General features: G+C 33.7%; 1 protein-coding gene across 1 annotated transcript in view; it reads right to left on the bottom strand.

Moving 5' to 3' along the window:
• The window catches only part of LOC143911513 (uncharacterized), a 312973-nt gene that overhangs the window by 45791 nt on the left and 246875 nt on the right, over positions 1-20307 (bottom strand). Inside the window, exon 7 of the mRNA XM_077430406.1 lies at positions 14749-14816. The gene's annotated coding sequence lies outside the window, so the exon portion shown is untranslated. The remainder of the gene's footprint in view (positions 1-14748; positions 14817-20307) is intronic.

Below are 20307 nucleotides of genomic sequence, written 5' to 3' on the forward strand. Positions count from 1 at the left end.
ATATGTATGTATGGTGCTGGTAAATATGTATTCTTATAATGTTTAATGTGTTTGGATATATATGTACATAATTAGCCATAGTGTCTAACTAGCGTTATATGAACTATCATAGGATAGTATACCAAATTTGGTGGTTCTAAGTTGTAGATTTTCATAGTTTATAAGCAAACACTAACGTATGTATATATACATATATTAAAATAAAAACCATGGAATCGTGCTCGGTGACCCATTATGATTTCAAATCAGTCAAAATCTCGAGAATCACAAAACTTTATGTATTGATAAAGTAAATGTGTAGAAGTGAGATTGTGACATTCATATGTATGTATGATAACAAGGTATTAATTTGTAATATAATTTTTTGCATTATAAATTCATTCGAAAAATCAAAACACGCAGAAGCGGTCAGCGTTTTTGAATATTAAGTGTAAAATAAAAACAAAATAAAAAACACACGTGTCAGATTTTAAAGCGCTTTCGTAGCGAGTGCGGAGAGATAAATTGACAAAATTTTCACGGTTATTCATATAATATTTTTTTCGTCGACGGACCGTATATTTTTAATGTGCACGCAACGTTTCAGTATTTATTCACCGGGAAGGGAGTAAGTTGCGTATGGGAGGGAAAAAAGAAGGGAATGAGAGGGTGAAGGGGGAGGTTTGTCCCATTGAAATTTGACTGTGAAAAGGCGTTCCGTGTTACACACGCAAGTGGTCCTAAATAGAGTTCACATCCCTGGGACCTGAGCGTGGCGTGAACATTACAAATGGCTTTAATTTGAACAAATTTTGCAAGAGCCAAATTTATTTACGCACGCTTTCTTCGATTGGAATTAGAGCTGAACACTATGAAGTGCGTTGACTTTTTTACAAGGTCACCAAAAAGAAAAACTAAACCTTTCAAAACATCTATACGTATATGCAAACTTTAACTAATAGTTTAAGGTAAGGATATTCAATGTTTATTAAAGCGAACTAATTATATGGTGGGTTTAAATAACTATAATGATCAGTTAAAAATTAAGATTAGTGATTAGTAATTTATTAAATCAGTTAAATTATATAAATGATAAGTAAAACCAAATAAATTATAATTTTTGACAGTTGGATGATAGCGCGTCGCCCATATTAGACCTTAGTAGCCAACACTTATTTATTTAAGGGTCAGGTTAGGTAAGGTTAAATTAGGGTTGGCGCTATTCATTTAAGATGTGACGCTTTGGGGTAACCTGTCAGGTCACACTGGTCATTTTATTGTTGTTATTATTTTAAAATTATAAATTAAATAAATAAATAAAATAAATAAATAAAGATTAGGTTAGGGTCGGTATTTTATTTAAGGGTACGCATATCCGAGAAAAAGTCAGTCCATGGGAAAAAAAGAAAATCAGGAAGCCAGTAAAATCAGCAAGTGAAAGAAAGCCAGTTGAAAAACGAAGATGTTGCTAGTGACAATATTTCTTTAAACTTCATCTGTCAGAATGCGTAAAACTGATCGTTTCATTTAATAATTGATCATTTATTTTAAAATCTTATGATTTCGTTTATATACTGATCATTTTGGTTTAATTACTGCTCATATTTTTAAATACTTAATCCACTGATCGCATAGCAACTGATGAATACAAACTGATCATTTATTATATTCACTGATCAATCCATTATTTTCACCTACCAAATGTTTTTTTTACTGATTAAAATGTGAATTTTTTAATTATCGGTTAAATAGAGGCCTTTATCAAATTCAGAAAAAAAAGTTATCAGCTGTCTAAAATATGTATGTATGTACACATGTGCTCAAATACGAGTCATTCAGATTTATCAATGGATGTCTGACACGTAAAATTTTCTGTTATCTGAGAATTTTTTGCGTCTGATAAAGTATGATGAATAGGTGTTATCATGTTTTTGTTTCGAATCATTTTCACAATTAGGTCAGATAGAATCGGAAAATTTCGATATGAGATCTAGAATATTATAAAAAGTTTTATTGATTTATATTTAAGTACTTTCATGTAAAGTTCTATCACTTCATATATGAACCGTTATATTTGAAAGTGGCAGAAGCTAAATTTTCAGTTCCAAAAACACTATTTCTGTTTGACTTAATTCACAAATTGTTTTAATCACTTATTTTAATTCAATACGTCGAGAATCTTGGAAAAGCAGGATAAACGTATTACAGACCGCCACTATATGAAGAAAAGTAGACTTTCCAAATATTTCTTGGAATTTTCACTTTCAAATGTAATGGCTAATTTATAAATCCTTAATCATAGAATTTTTGGTTATATGATGATACAATATTAATTAATTATCCCTTTTATTGATAACAGTAAGACTACTTTTCAGATCTACGTGTATGATGACTTTAAATTCATATTCTAGATGGTTTATCCTCAGAACGCTGTGATTCGGTTTGTTTAGGTCAAGTTGACGTTTGATCGAAGAAAAATAGTTTTATGCCACTTTCAACCATAACAGTTCATATATAATATAATATCTACATATATTTGAATATACATATTATATATATTTAGATAGTATGTAATAGATTCATGTTCGAAATGGAATTCTAGATAACATATTGAAAATATTTCAAAAACTGTAGCCAAGTTTTCCCGATAAAACAAAATCATGTGTCGTTGATGGAAAAATGTTCATCCATCGTGGGAAAATTTTCCCGTCGCGTTTAACAACACAAAGAAAAGATATCAACGGAAGAAAAAATGGACAAGACAAGATGCCTGGTAGGGGGATGGGATGGGATAGAGGGTGTTACCACGCAGAAGCCGTGTATGATTTAGGTATTGCACAAAATGCAATTTCTCCGGTGGAATTCATTGCCGCGGAATTTTCTTCTGTGGAAAATTCCGCGAGATAGAAAACGTCTGGCTTTCGCGCGCTCACGTTTAATCTTCGCTACACTCAAAGCGGTGGAAAATTTCTCAGACACTTCATAAGTCCCACGTGCGCATTAAATAAAAGTGCGGATAGTGTCTTGAACCACTACCTGTAGTTTTTTAATCATACATAACTACACCTGACAAATGAACATACATATATATAAAGAAGTTTTTTTTTAATTAAGAATATACAGATCAAAAACATGTATTTTATATTCTGTGCTTGGGAATGCATATGTAGTTTTATTTTCAATTCAATTCGCTGTTAAGAGTTAAGTCGTGATTTATCCATCGGGAATCGTGACCTGAAATTTCACCGGAGATTTCAATTTCGAGTCACGATTCTTCTATTGCCGAATTGTTCGTTCAAATTTGGTAGAATAGAATGAGAAATAAAGCAAAAAAAGAAACCTATTCACTTCGACACTAAATTATGCTGTTGTATTCAAAAGGGTGTTAGCAGTATAAATAATACGGATATAGTATAAATTGAACTTAGATATTTACTAACCATATTGATCACTATAACAGGGAATGGAGGTTCAAAATAGAATAAATATAATGAAAATTTTGATAGAATATATTAAATTAAGCCAGCAGAATGGCTCGGTGGTTGCGTTTGTATTAAGCAACGAGAGGTTACCGGATTCAATCCCGTGCTAATCTTTAATGTTGTTGGTCAGACTAGGATATTTGTGATTCCAAGTCGATTGTTTCCTATCAGAGTTTGCCAATTTATCGAATTTCATTGTTGAAACGTTCCTCCATCAAATTGGCAAAAACCTTCCTACCCACTATGTCACCAATATCTGAATTTGACATAGATGTCTCTATGGATTTAGACTTGATATCCAAAGATGTCTCTATGGATTAATTAATATTTAATTTCGTGTTCTTCAGCAACTCGAAATTCATTGATTTACATATGTTTGTAATTTGCTAGTAAGGCGCATTGGGGTTTACTTGTTAGGATTTCCTGGTATACATACATATGTCTATGTAAATAAAATAAAATATATAGAAAGATAAGAAAATAATACAATATTATATTTAATTTCATTTTACATATTATTTACATATAATTTTAGATATATACCAGGAAGGCTTGAAAGGAAGACCCAATGCGCCTTCCTGGACAATGAATTACAAACAATGCAGCATTTTTATTACATAAATCACTGTACATATTTCGAGAAGCTGAAGAACACGAAATTAACAATTAATTAAATTAATTAAAGAATTAATCCATTGAGCCATCTATGGATTTTAGACTTTTACATACATTTTTACAAATTGTACATACATAATACAGAAGATTTGTGACAACAGGTAGGAAGATTTTTTTGCCAATTTTAAGGAACAAAATTGGTAAACTCTGATAAGAAACGATCGAGTTGGACTCAAAAAACACCCAAGTCTGACCAGTAGTATAGCGGGCTCGAACCCAATAATCACTTGCTGCTAAACATACACGCTACCACAGGATTGTTTTAGGGTTCCAGAATGCTGAAATGAAAAGCTTGCTCCTCTCTTTGTCTTACATTTATTTGTTATTTAAAAGTACACTTTCCTTTATTGCTCCATAAAGTGCGTGCCGACGACTGTTGTGTGTATGAGTGGGTCTCCACTACTTTCACGTGTCTGTCTGACTGTGCGTGAGCATTGCACCTTATAGAGCATTACACTGAATGGAGGGGATAATAGGTTTTAACAGCCATGAATGCAAGTTTGTCCAACCACTGAGCCATACTGCTGGCTATATGAAAGTAGGTGAGAAAATTTACTCAAAGCAGGTCAAAACTTGAAAATCAAATATTTGTTTGCTTATTCTGAAAGAGCTGTAAATAAAATTTCTGTATGAATAATTTGTAATACACTGGCTCTACTATTCTTGTGCATTTTCAACTTCAAATGTTTGCCGTGCGCCAATCTAAAACAGTCGCCATTTATAAATACGATTACTAGCAGCGAATCGATTAAACGTACCAACATTGGATTGGTCCATTTGAAAATTGACGATTTTTCCAGCGACGTGTGTGTAATACTCGAAGATGAGCCTATTTGTATCGTTCGCGGGTGACACGGTGTGTTTAGGGGTCGATAGGGTTATTTCCCGACGTGTCGTTATCGGAGCGACACGCCGCGTCATCGCGTTAGGGCGACCATAAAGATTGATGGCGTCAGATTTCACACTTCCTTCGCCATCATCGCCACAGGGTTCATTTAGATAACATATACACACCCACACATGGCAGAAACTACACCTAGCCCGACCTCACCGTATCGGTTTCAATCAGACAACCTCAGTTTGCTAATCAACGCCAGACGCCCGACGGTAATAAATCTAGTATTTTCATCTCCAAAAGTTCACGTATCTTCCATATATGTACATATGTATGTAAATATTACTACTTACTTTATTTATTCATTTTTTACACATATATAACATTTAACCAGCAGAATAGACCAGCGGTTAGCATATAATGCTTTGAACAGAGTGGTCACAGGTTCAAATCCCTCTGGTTTCTGCTGGCCAGACCTTGGTTTGTGACTCCAGGTCGATCGTTTCCTATCAGAGTTTGCCAATTTATCTGATTTTCATTGAAACGGTTCCAACAAATTGGCAACCTTAACCATTTTCTCACAAAATCTCGAGTTTTCAGCAATCTCAAATTTCGCTGAAGTATATAAAATGCTGCAAATATACATAAAATGTGGATGTTAGTTGATATGCATTTACTGAATTTCTCTGAATTGTTTAAATTCCTGAAAATTTACAAATTTGACCATATGTAGATGCTCTGTGGATATTAATTGATATGTATTTATATACCTTGTATAATACTAATAATATTTGTATCGTATGTACAATATGTCTGGCCAGGAAGGCGCATTGGGGTTACCTGTTACGCCTTCCTGGTATAAATTAAAGATAAAATAAAAAGAAAATATACCAGGAAGGCCTTACAGGTAACCCCAATGCGCCTTTTGGGCCAATTACAAACTTTGCAGCATTTTTTTTTATTATACAAGTCGCTGAGTGACGAGAAATTAACGAGACATCAATGCAATGTACATACATTTTATTGTACATTAATCAATCTCAAATAGTGGTGACATAGTAGGTAGGAAGGATATTTAGCCAATTTTACCGGGAACCGTTTCAACAATGAAATCAGAGAAAATTGGTAAACTCTGATAGGAAACGATCGACCTGGAGTCACAAATATCCAGGTCTATAGATATACTCAGAAAAATTCTTTTCAATAGAGGTCAGCTCATGGGATCGAACCTGGCGCCTCTCGACGCTAAGCAGAAGCTTAACGCCCGAGCTATGCTGCTGGCTGGCATACATATGATGGGCTGAAAACCAGACTGGTAGCATTTCATGTATGCTATTATTTTAGCACTTAAACCAGATTTTTTTTTTAAATGTCACTTGTACCAGTCTGGTTTTCAGCCCGTCATATAAACGTATAAAAAAGTGTTGCTAGAACATTCCACAATGACGTAATAATATGATAGGGTTGTCAGGCGCCCCGATTAATCAGAATTGTCACCAGTTTTAAGTATCGTATCCCAGTGTCCCGTACAAACCTCTCGGGACCTCTCCCAAATGTCCCGGTTTACTACTTTTTAAATTCCTACAGAAGTTTTTAACTCAGAATTAACATAAACTGTAAACAAAAAGTCGATATCTCGACCAGACAGTCTGGTAAACACTGCAGCAATATTCGACAATGAACTATTTGTCTCTGTCTTATACTTTCTGGAGAACTATGTGTAGAAGGGAGACCAAAAATGTGTATCAGGCATCAATCAATTTATCTTGAATCGATAATTTTCTCACACTCAGAATGATTCATCACACGCAGAGGCGGAATAGACACCGTCAGAACAGAAAGACTAAAAGATTTCTGTGATTTTGCTAATATTTAATGTAAAAATCTACTCTCACATTCAAAAACTAGGTGGCTATCACTATTACCTGCAATAGAAAGCACTCTAAAGCTATTTGAAGTATATAGAAAAGCTATAATTGAAAAATGAAATTCATAAATTATCAAAAATATAATTTTTTTTATGATACGTCGAAGTGATTTCCGAATTTTTTTTTTGATTTTTAAATGCTTTTTATTATTACGAAATTAGGTTCACAATACATCTTATATCTATTTTAATAGCTACTGATCTACTGATCATTTTCTATTTTACCATTTAATTTAATTTGGTTAGTAATCATAGTATTATATTATTCTAATGTTAATCTACAGCATAATAGGAAAAATAGCTTAAAAACCTGATGAATCTATTTCTAGAGAGTTTTAAATAATTTCGATACACGTATTGATAAGACATTGAATATTTTACAGAAATATGATTATATCGTATAAGTTTAAAGATTTAATGGAACGTTATATCCGTAACATAAAAAAATAATATTGAAAAAGTAATCACAATTTTTTGAAAGAGTAAAAAGGCCGGTTACATAAATGTATATGTACATATGTATATCGCGCGTATTTTTACACTTAAATTGAAATAGCTTAAAAATGAACAGTTGAATTTTTCATACGTTTGCACAAAAAGTGAGATAAGGTATGTGTCTGTCTATACGTGTGAAAAATATAATCGTTACCAAACGGTGTTTTTAATATCATTTTTTCCCGCAACAATAGATGTCGCGTGATAATGCAGAAGCGTTCGCCAAAAGGCATAAAGTGGGTCAGAATCCGAAAAGGACGAAACGTTCAGATAGGAATTTTAAATGTGAACAAGAGCGAAACTTTTGTATTATTTCTAGATCCTATCTGGGAAATATTATACCGAACGGGAATTATTTTATTTATTTTTTTGGTTACGACCCTTTCGGTGCCGCATTCTGTAAAGGCGAGGGTACGAAAATCATGAATAACTTAAACGTTGTTGAAATTTGTTGGGATTTCGTGGAATGGAAAACAACGTCTGGACAATGTCGATTTTTAATACATTCCGGCCGGTAAACGCTTGTCGTTTATTCAACGTGGTACACACACCTGCCAACGAGCATTCCTCTGCCAAATCCCGCGAGATTTGAGACACACATAACAGGGATTTCTATGGAAATTACACCGAAATCCGAATAATCCTAATGTGCGGTTATTTCCACAAGATCTTTCGTGGGACACTTATTTTAAATTTTATTTCTTATATTATTTTATAATATAAACTGTGCAGATTGCGCATATTAAATCTTATTAAAGCAATCGAGGGAATTGATGTAGGGAAGCGTTGAAGTAGAGGGTGAATGAATGGAAAGCGCTTCAGTACTTACTGAATAGTTGGGGCGTAATTGAGCGAAGTGTCTAAATTGTAATAATGTACGTAGATTTCGAGTGAAAGTGGTGAAAATTGCAACGCAGTCTTCAGTGGAAAATTCAGCACTAAAGAAGTGGAATGGAAGCACCAGACTTGTTGCTTAGCAATTCAAATGTACTATCGTACCGCACTTCCTTCCTCTTCGGCAAAATGCTGTGCAATTATTTTAATGGTACGCTAGCAGTCACAATATTTTTTCCTATATATTTATTTCGAAAGCGAAAAAATGATGTTGCTTTTTCGACACGCATTTTGTGGAATATTCCAGCTGTGCGATTTTGAAAAACTGTTTATAAAAAAGTGGTACGGATTTTTATATGTAAAATTGATTGTCAAAATGTTATAGGTATATATGTACATATATGTATGTTAGAGTGAAACTGTTATTGTCAGTGAAATTATAATTTCACTAATGAGTTTATAATTTCACTGACTCAAGCAGTGAGTATGGATATAACAATAGAATTATAAATTCACTTATCAAAGTCAGTAAATTTGTAATTCGATATATAACGTACGAATTCAAATTAAAAAGTACTATCAATCCTAACAACCTAACATTAAATAAAAAAAACCAACCCTAACTTAACCAAATCTAACGTAACCTTCAATAAATAAGTGTTGGCTGCTAAGATATCATGATGTGTTTTCTTCCGCATCCAGTCCCACAAATGCGGAATCAAAAAAAGTCAAATCGAAACAGATAGTGGACAATAAGGAGAGTGGGAATGGACAGGAGCAGGGTTGCGGGGAGGGCGTGTGAGCGCTAATTCGGAATCGGAGTGGGGATGGAGAGGAGTGGGCTTGTGACGTGGGGTGGCGCGATTCTTACCGGCGACGCACTATCACCCAACTGTCAAAAATCATAATTTCACTGATAGGAGCCAGTGAATGTGTAATTGGATATTATCTCACTGAATTATACCCAGTGTAAATGTAACTGGTTATGATTTCACTTTTTATATGTATCTGTTATGTATAAAACAGAAAATTAAAAAAGTTAAAAGCTAGGACCACATAATTTCGAGAGGAGATTCTTATCTTCAAGTCTTTATTGAAAATAAAAAAAAATAGTATCACGTTTCTTGTGGTATCTGGATCATTTCTAAAGAATTTGTTAAATAAAATCCTAATTCTTTCGACAACATTACGTCTCAAGGCAATTTTGAAAAAATATTGCTTTGTTTTTGTTTACGTTTCTCTTCCAATAAGAGTCGTCGAGTTCGTTACTGAACCTACGGTCTTTTTTGAGGATATATATGTATATATTTTTCACAGCTGCCCACCCTTCGTCGAAAGGTAAATAAATGAGGGGCGCAAAATTCAGGTGAGCAAAGTGGGATTTTTCATTTTTTTTCCAGCATTCGCCCCTTAGCCTTCTAGGAGAGGCGGGAATGTAAATGACACCCGGAGGAGAGTGAAAATAAACGATGGGGACGGGTGACCCCATTTTCTCTACAAACCAGTGCGAATTAGTGTGGAAACGATACTGACAATTTTCAGCACTGAAATCCAGATATAAATGATCTAAAATAGCACGAAGAAAGTTTTCACATGCAATACATATCTTTGCTAATTATTATAGGCCGGTGCGACCCTGCGCACCGTTGTTCATTTTTATGGTGAAAATTTTTTTTGCTTTGTAGTTTGCCCTGGTTTGTTGGAAAATATCCCCAAAACGCCCTCTTTCCTGGAAAAAGCACGCTCCACCAACGAAGATTACTAATTATTTATAATTAAATCAGGTAAATTATAAAAAATAGTCGAACGGTTTGAAGTATTTAAAAATGCAATTTGATTATGTTGAAATTTTAGTAGTTAACTCATTAAGCTAGAGTACCATGAAATAGTATACTAAATTCACCATTCAAGCAAGCACATATACAAGCACCCTTGTATAGAGAAGCATTAAATGTACATACATATACATGTGTATAATCACTAATGTATTCAATTATTTTTAATAAAATTATTGCTGACAATCTAAACCTTTCAGATGCATTAAATATGCGATATTATTTTATTTATTTATTTATTTACATAGGTATACCAGGAAGCCTAACAGGTAAACTCCAATACAAACATTGCAGCATTTTTTATTTCATAAATCACTGTATTTCAAGAGGCTGAAGAACACGAAATTAACAATTAATTAATTAATCCATAGAGACATCTATGGATTTAGACTTGTACATATTTTTTTACATAATTGAACATCAATCAAATTCAGATATTTATGAGAGAGCGGATAGTATGGTTTTTGACAATTTGATGGAGGAACCGTTTCAAGAATAAAATCAGATAAATTGGCAAACTCTGATCGACTTGGAGCCACAAATATCCAAGTCTGACTAGCAGCATTAAGGATTAGCATGGGATCAAACCCGGAAACTTCTCGGTGTTAACTGATATTGATATAAATTTAAATGTGATAAATTACTAATATTATATTTAGAAATTGACAAATTTAAAAGCCAAATTACATTTGAGTATTTTTCAACCTTCCAGATGGAGGATACTAGGGATGATTTTACAATATAAAACCTTACTCATACAATACCTTTATGTAATTCTAAAAAAGGTCAATACGCCCCTTAAGATCAGTCAACCTAAAAGGCAGGTTTTTTTCCGCTAGATTGTATTACTTTCCCTTATTATTATATATTATATTAAATATTATACGTACGAAGTAAAAAAAAAATAGACGTTAAATTAAGAGCATAATGAAGAGAGTGTGTGTAGATATATTATATGTATTTCTAGGGTCCCGTGGGTGCTATATCCCCGGTGACCACGGTAAAAAAGGACCAGACCCAGAGCTGAAATATCGATCGTATATTTTCTCATCGGCCGAACAAATGTTTACCTTGTCCATAAGAGGCTTTCACGGACCCTTCGCCGGGAACATTTTCTTTATTTCGGCCGTGAAAACGATACGGCTCTTTATTCATAAAGGCCCTGGAAAAAGGGCTCTCGCTGCGAGAGCGTTTCATTTCATTCCGGGCTCGGAAAAGTAAATTGAAATGTCACCCACACCGCTAATATAATCATTAGTTTATGATATGTACTTATACACGAAGGGGAACGTCTCAGAACGGTACTACGAAAATATTTGCTCGTTTAAAAAAAAGACAAGTAGACTTGTATTTTTTATAATATATAATAGACAAAATAATAATTGAATGTACGAATGTACATACATATATACATATGTATTGTAGTAACGTAATTTTTTACTTTATACTATAATATATAAAAATGAATATTTGTAAAAATTACAAAGTATAATTTTTAATTTAATTTAAATTAATTATAAAATTTTCATAAAGAAGTCATCTAGAATTTGCTAGTAGGTACTGTTTATAATCCTTTCTATTAAGTATAAATAAAATATTCCATTCCTACTTAAATTCCAGATTTCTTAACAATGATGGTTTTGTTTAATCTACATAGGCGAAAATTTATGATTTATGTTTTTTATTTAGGCTTTTGAATTATATAATTGACAGTCCTTATTTATTAGGTAAGATCCTATTCCAATGTAAAATCAGATCCCTACGTAATCTTTCATTATTTTATATTAATCCTTTTTCTATCTATTCCTGTAATTCTTTTAATAAAGATCTTGATTTTATTTTGACAATATTCCCCCTCATATTGATCCTTTTCGTTGTTTCTTTTCTTGATTTAAATTTCTATTGATTGATCATTATTCTTTATATCACATAATATGTACACATGTTTATTCGTATCTACCACTATTCAATGCTTTTCTTCTTTGTTTTTATTTTATTATAATATTGTATATATGTATAAAGGTATTTTATATTTTAAGAAACCTTTTTGGTATCAATGTTTTGTACGTTGTAATACTGTCTGTTTCTGTTTTTTTTTTAATATAAATACCAACAAAAAGTAAGAATTGATGAAGCTGATTTTCTAATAGATTAGAAAAGTAAGATTCATGGACCTGCTTTATATTTAAAAGAGGTGAATTGCTCAGCGTTACTTGGTCTAGTGAAAGTTGGAAAAAAACTTTTTTAAAATCTAAATCTACCAAAATACTACAGTTTTTGGAAGATTTTTACAAATATTGAATATTTTGTATGTTTGTATATATACAACGTATTAGGATAAAGTGTTACGAATTGATCCAGTGAATTCGAAACGTAGATTTGGAGAATTTGACACAATCGAATGCGGTCCTAATGGATCACGTTTGCATAGTGGACATGGGACAACTATACTGAATATTGACAGGCGAATGTGCAAATATTGCATCGAACACGTCCTGGGAATATTTGCAGGTTGCGATTTTCATTGCCTTGTCGTAACTTCGAACGGGACAAAGTAGGGTTGAGTCGAAAGTTAGGAATGCAGTTATTTCAACTGTCGCGTTAGATAAAAACTAGGACGACCAAAAAAGGTGACAAGAGGATTCTGCGTAGGTAGCTTTCCCAAGCATTTTCCATTATCCATAGCATGACCGGAATTTACGACGTTTAAGCTAAATTAAACGTACGAATCGTGGTCGGTAAACAACAAACGAGCACACATAAACCGGACGAGGCAAATGCGACGATAAAATCGATAGGATGAGTGCGGAGTTTCAGCGGTCAATCAAGTCGCTTTAGCTTTGAATTGTAGTACAATCTATTTGATTATTGCAATTGGAGTGTGCAACAATTGCGCATGTATGTATGTCAAGATGTAACAAACAGAAACGTCAACCGACAATTAGGGAAGGAAGCATTCAAGTAATTGTATGCCTCGCCGCGATGGAAAGGCAGATCAAAGGCCGTCTCGGGTAATTAGGTATGCAAATTGAAGTGAGTGCAATTTGAGTGCAAACCTGCCGCAATCGATTCAGTTTGCAATTAAAGATTCCTCAAGTCACTTGACCGAACGGATATGGAAAAGTTTCGGAATTTCAACTTCAAGTGAGATTATAATAGATTAAAAATTATCATAAGTAAATATATACATAAGTGCATGTAAAAATGTTTTGATCAATAAAAACACTTATATGAGAAGGTAATTACAAAGCTTTTCGACAAATAAGAATCAAGATATGGGCCGTTATACATATTTGAAAGTGGCATAAGAAATACATATTTAGCAAAACATTAAATATAATGTTTTGGGTTGAGCAATATTCAATAAAAATACCAATAATTTTATTTTACTATCGTCATCTATGTTTAAAACTAAAAACTGGATAAACGTCAAGCATTTTTCAGAAATTCAAATGTCAATCGCTTTTAAAACGATTTTTCTTCTCCATCGTAATGGCGGAGGATACATTTACTTATATTGATGACCAAAATGAGCAATATGGAAAAGTATGAAAACGATCGGAAAAGAGGCAAATTTTTTCCTGAATTGTAATCGTAAGTGAACCTAAAAGAAGGTATGTAAAAATACTGGTGGCTTGTAATACGTTTATTCGTTTTTAGCGAGACTCTTGACATGTCAAATTGAAAGAAGTGATAGCAATTTGTGAATATAGTCCAACAGAAATAGTGTTTTTGGAACTGAAAATTGGACTTCTATCACTTTCCAATATAACGACTCAATATAGAGTTTGCTGAAAGTAAACACTACTGAAATGAAACACGTAGTATTATCGAAAGAATGATTCAATTTAAATACGTATGTTGATACATAGGTTAAAATAATTATAAATTGGCTTTCGATTCTGAAAGCAATTATTTGTGCCAAGTATAAATTTTTGAAATTATTTTATACAATCATTTTGACAAATCCCAATCGATATTTTGGGTTTCATTATTATTTTCATACATTATCAAAATTTAACCTTTAGCTTTTATTATTATTAAATAGTAAAAGTATATTTTAAATAGTAAAATAAATGTATATCTACTTTAATATATGTATATATTCATTGAAAAATATTAAATATGTCTATTACTCGAATATACAAATTTAGCGAGTGTTAAATTCGTGTAATAATATGTGTGTATAGTCGAATTTCCGATATCGCACTTTGCTGCGAATTCGCTAATATTGGCAAAAGTCAATATAGTGCACTCGTGGTGCCACTTTACAGCTTCGATACGGCCACTATAATAATTAAACACAACACCCCCTGTAAACGTACTCATATGAATGTTTAACCCCTGTTAGTTTGGGTATATTATAGCGATACCTAGTAATAAGCATTACTGCTGAATTTAGTAGAGGCTAGCTTTCAAATTACAATATGCAATATTTACAAAATAAACATTTGAACATATCTTCATCACATTAGCAAATATGAAGCGAAAGTTTCATACGTATACATAAAAGTTGACTGAGCGAGCTTTCCAGTTGCGAGAATAACCTTATTCAAACAAAGTCAGCTTTTCTTAATCAAACTCGCCGAATTTAATGTGCAGTGAATAAATATGAGAACGTGAACGGTTTCGAGATTAGTTTCGAGCGCGGTGAAGGATAGGAATAATAAATGGATAATAACTCACAATTTATTTTTAGTATCGGTCGAGGATTTTTCCACTGCTTGCAGGAAAACTTCGTCAGTATGATGAGCCTGAAATCAAGAAGGAGAAAATTTAATTAAGCTCCGGAAGCGGAAGGGCCAGTCCATCGTTTCTTAACGACCGCTATTTATTACCATTAAGGAAACCTCTCGTCTCGTGGAATGTCTGAGAAAAATGGTCAAATTTGTAGGTGTAATCGCGATAAGGGGAATCGCGGACTGGAGGGCTTTCGCTCTCGCGCAGCATCTCAAAATGTCGCCGATTTCGACTTCCACTCAATTAAAACCACTCACCCCACCCTATTTTCAACAATTAAAACGCTTTTCTGATAATGGCATAATTGAAAATACTTTCGAGGAGTTGAACGAACCCGGCAAAAGTTAAATTCGTTTGACTCGTTAATAAGTCATTCCGAACCTTCTTAGCTATTGGAAATATTCAAGCATGACTTTCATTAAGCTATTAGAAATATAGATTTTCAAATGAAAAAGACATAAGTGTAGGTAAATAAAATAATTTTTAATTTATTTAAATATATAAAAGGCAGCTTAGAAATACTAATTTCTAATAACTAATTTGAACTACACACGTATGCAGAGATATTATTATTTTGTTTTATTTTATTTGATCATATAATTTTGATATAATCATTCATGATGAAATCATTTTGAGTACGCATCAAAGGAAAAAGGACGGGGCAGCAATCTATGGTTAATAACTTTTCATTGGACTTACATATTTCTAGATGATGAGTATTATTTTTATCTGCCCAAAATTTTATATTTTTTATACGGTTAGGACTGTTGCTGAGCGATATGACCATAAAGATTATTTTTATTTATTTATTTTATGACTCTCAAGAATTTATCAATAGTACAAAATATGTACATACTTCAATATACTCGTAAGCATGTTATAGCACGGAAAAAATATTTTTATTTCTAATATAATACAGGCCTACGTTGTAATATACATATGATAAACTTTGTTACTTTATAAACCAATTGAAATTTATTCATATAAAATTGTTATATATATACAAATGTAAGTATAGTAGCTTTATTTACTATATGTATTTGCATACACACGTACATACGTACTTTCATACATATGTACTTTCATACATATGTACTTTCATACATATGCATGTACATACGTATAAACATAGATTAAGTAAAAAAACTACACTACCACATTAAAATATGTACATATCGAGAGTAGACTTTTAGTTCAACTTGAAAAATATTGTAATTTTATGTTTTTTTTACAGTTTTGCGAAAAATTTTTGTGCGAAAAATCGATGGATATTTTCCCACGTTGAAAGTTTAAGCTCTTAAAAGCTATTTTCGCGGTATTACATGAATAAAACCAGCGGGTAGGGGGGCATAAATGCAAAACGTTACCGCCAAAATGGGGCCCATACCATACCGAGTAATATTACCCGCGAATGAAAAATCTCACCAGATAACTTTCACGCGTTGCTATTTTTCTGGGTTTTTTCCAAACCCCCAGCATACTAGCTCTAAAAACGAGACCATAAAAAGTTTTCTTTTCACACAGGTAAGTCTTAGAACGGACCTAAGGACGGACGTGAGAGGAGGAGGGACGTCTCTTTAGGGTTTCGGAAATTTCGCTCGCCTATAAATCCAGTTACGGTGAGCAAACCAGATGCGACCCGATCCCTTCGACTACACGAAACCGGAACCGGAGCGAAGTGGGGGGGGGGGGAGGAGGCTGGGGGTGTATCCGGTTACGGTTTAAGTTTCCTCGCACTGATAGTGAAGGTCGAGGTTAAAGCCATTGACTGCGTAATGGGGTTGTATATTGAAAAACAGGGTTGCCGATAAGGCGCGTCGGTTTCACGAAAAGGTTTGGCAAAGACGATTTAATAAACTGGACTAATTCCACGGTAGGGTTCAAATCGGGAAAAGGTTAGGCAATATCCGCGAATACGCGAATCGCATGAATAAGGAGTGAAAATAGGTTTAAACTCAAACGGAATTGTATTCTCCCCCTCTGCCCCCAGTCCGAGGTGTGTAGATTGGTGTGCAAAAATGTACCGAACGGCAGTGAAAGGGTTTCCTTTGTCGTTTGTTCCGCTGTTTGAAGGATTCCTGAGATGACGCAATTAAGGGTTCGGCCGTATTCATTATTCAATTCGGTGGCCGATTCGAATTTGCAATATTAAAATCCCTTCTCTATCGAGAGGTGTTCGTTTGAGGGTTGTGATTGAAAGGGAGACAATTATACTCGATATATATAGGTACATATATACAAACATATTTTAAAACTATATTAATATATTGCATGTACATATTGTAAATACGTAGATGTATAGAAATATTCAGAATATATGTACATACATTGTTTCATATTATTTTATGCATATGCATCCATTTACATATGTAGACAGCGTAGTACACTGGTAGACTAACAGTAAAGAGGTCGTGGGTTCAAGTCCCTGCCAAATACGCTGCTGGCAAGATCTTGTGCTAATTAAAGTACAGATCGACTGTCTCCCTTTGGAATTTTTAGATTTTTCTAGCTTAATTGTTGTGACGGATCCAATATATCGATATCCTTCCCCTCAGTTTCTGGCAAATTCAAATTATTAGCATCTCTAACTTGTTGAATCTTCTAAATGTCACCTACATAATTGTTTAAAAATTGTTATTAGTTATGTATAAAAATAATCTAATCATGTGTGTCGCCTTGGGGTAATTCCTGTCATGGTACATATTATGTATGCATAAAATATGTATATAAATTAGAAAATGTCAAATTAAAACTGTAGTTATGAGAAAAAAATGACTGAAATGAATTTGTAAAGTCTTTTGCTTTAGCTCTGTACAAAGTAATTACCATATTATGTAAATTTGTATGGGAATAAACACAACGATTTAAAATGGTGGATGCACTCAAATTGTTATTAAAAGAATAAATATTCCAATAGTGTACCTTCTGAAGGATTGGGGGCAGATATAATAATTATTTTAAATATAGTTGCTGACAGAAGTACATATGTATATTAAATGTATGTAATGGTTGTTTCATATAAATGGCAACGTAGCACGGATTTGGACATATTTTAAATATGTATGTATGTACTTCAAATAAGAAGTTCATTAAAGTACAAGTGCAATTTCAATATAAGAATACTCGTACTATTTACATAGAATGAACAGGAATGGCCAAATGAAAGTCTACTTGCAGTACGAGACTCCTTTGCGATGAATTGTCAATTGAGATCACAAGTAATTTTAATAATGGTCCTGGAGAAAAATCCAATCAAATCTTCACTATGGACGTTAATGAAAGCAATATTAACCTTTTGGTGAAAAGTTTCCAATATAATTTAACCAGTAGAATGGACTAGGGGTAAGCATATAATGCTTTGAACAGAGTGGTCACGGGTTTAAGTCCCACTGATTTCTGCTGGCCAGAACTTGGATTTGTGACTCCAGGTCGATCGTTTCCTACCAATTTATGAGATTTTCATTGAAACAGTTTCCAAAAATTGGCAACTTTATCCATTTTCTCGCAAAATCTCGAACTTTCAGCAATCTCGAATTTCACTCAATTGTATAAAATGCTGCAAATTTACAACTTTGACCATAAATGTCTATGCATGTAAATGTTAATAAATGCTGAATTTCGCTGAATTATTTAAAACGTTGCAAATTAACAAATTTAACTATAGATGTACATATCTGTGGATATAAATTGATATGTATTTATGTACTTTGTATAACACTAACAATATTTGACCAGAAAGGCGTCTTGGGGCTACCTGTTAAGCTTTCCTGGAAAAAAAAATAGAAATTTGCAATTTAAGCATGTTCATCATCACCAAAAGGCTTATTGGGAAATAAAATTATTAACACTATGAGTGAACTAAAAATATATATGAGAGATAATAAGAGAACCTATAAAAAAAATTATAAAATATAGATTGAAAAAAGAAAAAGTTATAGGCGTTTAAACAATTCAAATCTGCCATAGCGAGAGGGTGGTGAAAAGGAAAAATACGATTGGAATAGTGTGAATAAATCCGGCAATGTGGACAATAGACGTCACCGAGAAAGAGAATGGAGTATTTTCAAACATGTCTATTACGATTATTTTTCACCTTCGTAATGGCGGACTTGATTTCCAGATATATTGATGACCAAACCAAACAAAATGGCAAAGTTAGAAAACGATCGGATAAGAACCCAAGTTTCATCTGATGAAATCAGACGTAAAAATCGAAAGCGAAGTAAGAAGAGGTTAGTAAAATAAGTAATATCATATTGTACATATATTAGACCTCCGTTAGTTAAGTTCTTTAACACGATTTCAACTCCGGAATACATTGCCGTGATCGTTTATTCTAATATAAGCCAGTCACAGGGAATGGAGCACAGGTTGAATTTTCAAATCCAGCAAAAAGCTTCAGGGAAAATTGTAATACATTAAGAAAATCTTACTCGGTGGCGCTCTCCATATCTCCCGTCACGGTGAAGTAACGCGGCGAAGGGGTTAAACGAGGAGGGTTTTGTTCTGCGATTGTGCGAGTTCACGGTTCGTTAGACAGCCAATGGGTCACAATAATCCAATAATGTTCGCTCAGGTGTGCCTGATGCGTGGCCCTTAAACGCGGCGACCCCGGACCCGCATTTGTCACCCGACCCATATTTCCGGCGCGAACCTCGAATCAATTCGATGCACCATTTCCCGGAAAATTCCCCTCGACGTTGGTGTCAGCGGTGGGATACTCGACGTTGGCACGACGAATATTCACATTAAAGTCTCGGAAAATCGACTTCAGAAGGAGTGGATGCAGTGCGATTCGACGAGCTTCGTGTATGTGGTTTCATTGCTTTATTTCAAACATTCAAAATTATATACATACATCTACAGGTATGTATATAAAGTTGAATGTCTGTTTGTATGTCTGTCTCGTATAGGTTCCTAAGCCACTCAACCGATTACGATGGAACTTGCAGGATTTGTTGTATGCATATCCGGGAAGCTAATTGTGAAAAAAAATCGCCCAAAAACGGGAATGGAAACGGGAATGAGTGGCATTGCAACACAATAATTTCAAATATTTTCGCGTCGCGACCTGCGTTGTTAGGGTAAAATAAACAAACAATTGAATAATTTAAAATGTGTTCGCTGCCTGCATTTTTCCGACAAATGGGAACAGGAACGAGAACGGCAATTGCATGCATTATTGTAGCATTACAACGCATGCCGGATTCAGCTAGTACATTGTACATGAAAGTACGATATGTACTATCTTGCACAAGTATATAAATAATAAATCGATTGTTAAATATGACACGGAATATAGGAGGACAACGTAACACGTCGCAAAGTGGTATTAATATATATTACATTATATTCGAATTGCAAACGGCAACGGTTAAATAATGCAAGTGTACCATTCAGAGCGACCCTACTACCTACATATGTACTACCTACTACCTAACCCCTAGCGCGTGATATGCAATTTTCCGCATGCGAGGTTTTTAACGACCGTTGCTTCTACCACTG

The sequence above is a fragment of the Arctopsyche grandis genome, chromosome 5, assembly GCF_051622035.1.
Source record: "Arctopsyche grandis isolate Sample6627 chromosome 5, ASM5162203v2, whole genome shotgun sequence".
In the NCBI taxonomy this organism is placed as follows: domain Eukaryota; kingdom Metazoa; phylum Arthropoda; class Insecta; order Trichoptera; family Hydropsychidae; genus Arctopsyche; species Arctopsyche grandis.